This window comes from Sciurus vulgaris (assembly GCF_902686455.1).
Source record: "Sciurus vulgaris genome assembly, chromosome: 6".
Taxonomy (NCBI): domain Eukaryota; kingdom Metazoa; phylum Chordata; class Mammalia; order Rodentia; family Sciuridae; genus Sciurus; species Sciurus vulgaris.
The window spans coordinates 95831536-95838488 of NC_136466.1; positions in this window are offsets into that span (position 1 = coordinate 95831536).

The following is a 6953-nucleotide window of genomic DNA, read 5'->3' on the forward strand; positions in this document are numbered from 1 at the left end:
TCAGGATAAGGACATAGAGAAGAGAAATGGAGAGAAGAAAAAAGAACAAGGTAGGAGAGAGAGAAAACCCGTGAATGGAAGGGAAGAGAAGGAAATCCCCCTGGAATCAGCACCTGACAACTTCTTTTTAAAAATTTTTTACATTTTGTTCTTCTTAGTTATACCTTACAGTAGAATGTATTTTGACATATCATACATACATGGAGCATAACTTCCCATTCTTGTGGTTGTATTTGATGTGAAGATACACTGGTTTTGTATTTATCAATGAACGTACAAAAGTTACATCTCATTCATTCATTCATTCATTCATTCATTCATTCTACTGTCTTTCCCATCCCCACCCCTCTTCCTTTCCCCATTCCCCCCTGTCCAATCTGGTAAACCTCCGCTCCTCTTCCCCGCGCCCCCATCTATTGTGAGTCAGTATCTCTGAAGATATCAGAGAGAATATTTGATCTTTAGCACCTGCCAGCTTCTATTAGTGAGAATGGAACAACAGCTTCATTCCTCTTTTGGGCCCTACATTGATTTTTTTAAATTTAGGAGACCTAGAATGAGATGCTTTTTAAAGATCTATCCTAAGACTGATGTTTCAGACTGGGTACCTGTTTTTTACTGCTAATGTAAGGTAGCTGACTTTTCTCCTGGTCTCTGGCTCCTAAAATTAGGCTAAAAATAGTTTTGGAAGGAGGAAGGGAAGCAGAGAAGAGAAGAAGAGAGAGAAGGGGAAGAAAGACAGTTCTTGAAGCAAACACCCTGCCCTGCTGGAATGGCTGGACTCCCACCACTAGTTGCTGAGCTGGCCCAGTGGCCTTTGACCTTTGGAGAATGATTCAAATCCTCCTCCCATGCCAGTTTCTGGAATGTTCAGATGACACATACAAGTTTGAAAGTGTATGAAATACATGCAGATGTGGATGAAAATGTGCCCTTTGGCCCAGGGCTTTAAAACTCACAGGACACTCAGGGAGACAGGAAACTGAACTCACACCAGGTAGAGAAACTGAGCTCACAGAAGTCCTGTGCATCCTGACCTTGTCAGTGGGCCGCCTTGATGGTGGTGGTAATGTCACTTTAAGGGAGATTTGGCCCTGGAAAAATGCCATATTGGAGAGGTGGGAGGAGTCAGAGAAGAAAGGCGCCATATAAAAATAAAGTCATCATCTGATAAGAAAAAAAAAAAAAGTCTCATACAGACTTATGGTGATTATTTATACTAAGATATATAAGATAAGTGAATTCATCTTAAAATTAATAAAAATAGTTTTGTAAGACAGTGGACTTTGAATACTGAAGAACTTGGTTTGTTGTTGTTAGGTAATTTTGTTGACTTGAATTCCCTCGCACTGAGTATATAAAAATTCTCTCACCTATATCAGGTATATAAAAAAATTCAAAAGATAAAGAACAAGAGAGGATTTTCTGAAGAGAAGTTTATATTGGGAGAACTGTGGAAGTGCTTTGCATATCCTTTGTCCACCTCCTGTGTATTTGCATCACTTTAAGTGTGGTAGAAAAGGCTTTAGCAAAACTCTTTGGGAAGTTTGATTTCTGTTTGGGAAGAAGACAGCAAGAGAGATGTTTTAGTCAGCTTTTTCACAGCTGTGACCGAAAGACCTGAAAAGAACAACTTTGAGGAGAAGTTTGTTTGGGGGTAGCAGTCTAGTCTGCTCCATTCCTCAGGGTTCCAAGTGAGGCAGACTCATGGCAGAAGGATGTGGTGGAGGAAAGCAGCTCAAGACTTCTCACCAAGAAGCAGAAAGAGACTCCAATGTCCAGATACAAAATATATGCCCCAAAGGCACACCCCCAGGAACCCACCTCCTTCAGCCACACCTTATCCACCTTCAGTTACCACTAAATTAATCCCTTTCATGGGATTAAATCATTGATTAGGTTAAGGCTCTCATAATCCAATCATTTCACCTCTAAGCCTTCTTGCATTACCTCACACATGAGCTTTGATGGGACACCCCATATACAAACCATAAAAAAGGTGTTGATTAATTGTTGAGTTAAAGTTGCCTACCATAGCAGGACAGAGGAATGAGTTCAGGATAAACTGCCTTGCCTCCTCCCACTTCCTGACCAAATGTGTGTTCCAACATGCACATGGAGCTCCTTGGCAAAATCTGGGAGACATACTGGCTCCCAGGATTTAAGAAAACCTTTGTCCAATCTTAAGTTGATCACTAAGCTAACTAAGGAGAAATTACAGTGGCCATCCGTAAGCAAAAATGTATAATTTTTAAATTACTTTAGAAAATTCACTACACAATAACAAAAGCAGCACAGCAATCAATCCTGGGAAAGAGAATCTGATTTCTAAAGCAACAGATTACATTACTTAAAAAGATCAATTTTCAACAACAATAACAAAAAGTACAAGACATGCAAAGACATGCAAAGAAACATGAAAAGCACAGCCAATATACAGGGGATTAACAGTGACAAAGAGAAACTGTTCCTGGGGAACAGCCCAGATGTTAGACTTACTGGACAAGGAGTTTATGCTGGTTAGTTGTTTTAAATATTTTTAGTTGTTTTAAATATTTTCAAAGACCAAGGGAAATCATGTGTATAAAACTAAAAAAAAGATTTCTCCCCAAATGGAGACTATCATAAAAATATTAAAAAATTATAAAGAACAAATTCTGGACATGCAATAACTGTATTAATTAATTACAAAGGCCTCAAGGGTTGATTTGAGTAGGCAGAAGGAGTAAGTGAACTTTAAAATAAGTGAAACAAGTCTAAAGTACAAAAGATGAGGTAAGAAAAAAGAATAGAGCCTCAGAGTCAACTGGGACACCATCAAATACCAATACATGCATAATGGAAGCTCCAGAAGTAAAAAGAGAGAATGTATTTGAAGGAATATTTGAAGAAATAACAAGTGAAGGTTTCCCGAATTGGATGGAAAAAAAAAAAAAAAAAAAATCCACATGTCTGAAAAGCTGAACAAACTTCAGGTAAGATAAATTTAAAGAGATACTGATCTAGACACACATAATAGTCAAAGTGTCAAAAGCAAGAAACAGAATTTTAAAAGAAGCAGGGTTGAAGCAAATTATCACATAAAAGTGATCCTGATTAATGTCTGTTTCCTTATGAGAAAACAAATAAGTGAGAAAGCAATTGTGTTGATATATTCAATGTGCTGGGGAAAAAAAAAAAAACTACCAACTAAGAATCCAGCAAAACTATCATTCAAACTTGAAGATAAATTTATATATTCTCAAATAAACAAAAACTAAGAGAATTTGTTTCTCACAACCTTATTTTCAATAAACAATAAGGGAAATTTCTCAAGGTAAAATAAGAGTAACCTTAGTCCACATGAAAAAATAAAAACACAAGATGGCTAAATATAAAATACAACATAAACCAGATGCAGTGGCTCACACCTGTAATCCCAGCAACAAGGAAGGCTGGGCTCCTCCAAGAAGGATCACAAGATCAAGGCCAGCCTTGGCAATTTAGTCAGACCCTGTCTCAAAATATAAACTTTAAAAAAAAAGGGCCTGGGGATGTGGCTCAGCAGCCCCTAAATTCAATCCCTGGTATCAAAAAATAAAATAAAATGAAACACAGTATAACTATAGTTTTGTTATAACTGTTTTTTTGTCCTGATTTAAGGAACAACTACCTAAGACAGTAAGCATAAGCCCATGTTGAAGAGCACATAATGAATGAGGATGTAATTTGTATGGTAATAGCAACACAAATGAGGGGCAGGGATGGAACGATAAAGAAGCAAAGCTTTTTCATACTGAAATTAAGTTGATATTAATGTGAATTAGATTGCTGTATTTCAATATTAATTGTAATACCTAAGGCAACCAATAAGACAATGAACGAAAAGAATATAATAAAGGAAGCAACCATGAAATTAAAATAACTTATTAGAAAATATCTATTTAAAATAACACAAGGCAATAAGAAAGGAACAGATGAGGGAAAAATCATAAACATGTAAAAATACAGAAAAATGGCAAACATCAATTCTACCTAATAGATAATTACATTAACTATGAATGGATTAATCTCTCCAGTTAAAAAATCAGAGGTGGGAGTATGGGGGTAGGAAGGATAACAGGATGAAACAGACACATACAACTACATGACCAATGTGATCCTACAATATGTACAATCAGAAAAATGAGAAATGATACTCCATTTATGTATGATTTATCAAAATGTATAAAGGCATTCTACTGTCATGTACAACTAATTAGAACAAATTTTAAATTTTTTTTAAAAATCAGAGGTTAGCAGAATGGATTTTTTTCAAATGACTCAACTATATGCTCTTTATAAGTGATGCACTTTAAATTCAAAGTTACAAATAAGTTGAAAGTAAAAAATGGAAAAGCATGCAAATAGTAATCATACAAAAAAGTCACTAAACTGATATTAGACAAAATAAATTTATGGAAGAAAATGGTACTGGAAATAAAAAGACATTTTGAAATGATAGAAGGATCAATCCATCACAAAGACATAGCGATTGTAAATATCAGCACCCAACAAGAGAATCCCAAAATACATGAGTTAAAAATTGATCAAACTAAAGGTGAAAACAAATATTTGAACAGTAACCCATGTTCAATAATGGATAAAACAACTAAACGAAGAAATGTGTGCACGCACACACACACGAGAGTTAGACAATGCTATGAATTAACTAGATTTAAAAGACATCTATAGATACATCACCCCATAACAGTACGATATTTATCATGTCAGCAGTCTTCAGGGCAGGTCTTATATAAAGTCATAAAACATACCTCAACATTTTTTTTTAAAGAGACAGTGTCTCCCTATGTCTCCCAGGCTATCCCAAGCTCATGTGAACCTCCTGCCTCAGCCTCCTGAGTAACTGAGACCACATGTTCAGCTTAACTCTTGATACAGTTACTAGACTTTAATTATACAAATTACTCTTTTAAATTTTTTTTTAGTTTTAGATGTACATGATACCTTTGTTTTATTTATTAATTTTATGTAGAGGTGAGGATCAAACCCAGTGCCTCACACATGCAAGGCAAGTGCTCTACCACTAAGCCACAAACCCAGTCCTACAAAGCACTCTTTAACCACAGGAGAATGAAATCAGAAACGAATAACAGAAATTTAGGTAATTTACAATTATATGGAAATTAACAGCATTCTCCTAAGGGACCAAAGAATTAAAGAAGTAAATCATAAAATAGTTTTGAGACAAATGAAAACAAAAACTCAAAATGCCAAAACTTGTTGGCTACTGCTAAAGTAGTACTTGGAGGAAAGCAAATAGGTGTAAATATATTTAAAAAAAAAAAAAAGATTTCAAAATAAACAACCTAATCTTCCTCCTTCAGAAAACAGAGTAAACCCAAATCAAGCAGACAAAATACTATAACAAAGATTAATGTGAAATTAAATGGAATAGAGAATAAATAAGAGAAAATCAACAAAATTAAAAATTAGTTATTTGAAAAGATCAACAAAGTTGCCGAATATTTAGCTAACCTGCCTAAGAAGGGAAAGGGAGAAGATGCAAATTTATATGACAAATTCAAGAGGGGTCATTACTACCAACTGTATAAAATTAAAGTTAAATATAAAAGAGCACAATGAATAATTGTTTACCAACAAAAATAACATAGAAGTGGACAAATCTCTCAAAAGATATAAACATCCCAAACTGATGTCATACATGCCTGCAATCCCAGGGACTCAGAAGGCTAAATCAGGAAGACCACAGTTCAAAGGCAGCCTCAGCAACTTAGGGAGACCCTGTATCAAAATAAAAATGAAAAGGGCTGGGAATGTAATTCAGTGGTAAAGCACCTCTGGGTTCAATTCCCAATACCAAAAAAGAAAGAGAAGAAGAAGAGGAGGAAGAGGAGAAGGAGGAATGAAAATCTGAGTAAACCCATAACAATTAAATAGATTGAATTGATAACCAAAAAAATCTCCATGATGAAAAACCCAGGACCAGATCCGATGACTTAATTGGTGGATTCTACCATTTAAGGAAGTCTTAACATCAGTTTCCCACAAACTTAGAAAGAACACTTCCCAAATAATTTTATGAGGCTAGTTTTACCCTGATAAACAAAACCAAAGATATTACCAAAAAAAAAAAAAAAAAAAAAAACTCTTACAAATGTTAATGCAAAAATTCTTAGTAAAATATTAACAAACCAAATTCAGTAACATATAAAAAAAGTCATACAACATGACTAAGATCTATCCCAGGAATGCAACACTGATTCAACATACAAAACTGAATTAATGCAATGCACTACATTAATATGAAAAAAAAGAACATTTCAAATAGATGCTTAAGAAGCAAACACCTTTTTATGAAAAGAACACTCACAAACTAAGAATAAAGGTAATTCCTCAATCTGATAAAGAAAGTGTATTTACCGCTAGCATCATTTAGTTTAAAAATCAAAAGTCTCTTTCTAAGATCAGGAATAAGATAAGAATGCCCACTGTCATCACTGCTATTCAACATGGTCCTACAAACTATAGACAGAAAAATTAGGTGAGCAAAATCAAAAGAGAGAGAGAGAGAAGGAGAGAGAGAGAGAGAGAGATCCAGGTTAGAAAGACATACCTATCTCTATTTGTAGAAGACATGAATAAAAATACTTAAAGGAAATTTAACCAAAGATGTGTAAGAATTGTGCACTTATTAACTACAAAACATCATTAAGAGATATTAAACTAAATGTAAAGATATCTTGTGCTCATGAATTGAAAGATTTAATAGTTCTAAGAAGCCAATGCTTTTCAAATTGATCTATTAAAAAATGTAATGCAAACCCAATCAATAAATGGGCTAGGGAACTGGACAGACACTTTACAGAAGAAGATACACAGGTGATTAATAAATATATGAAAAAGTGTTCAACATACTCTAGTAAATAGAGAAATGCAAATTAAAACAATTC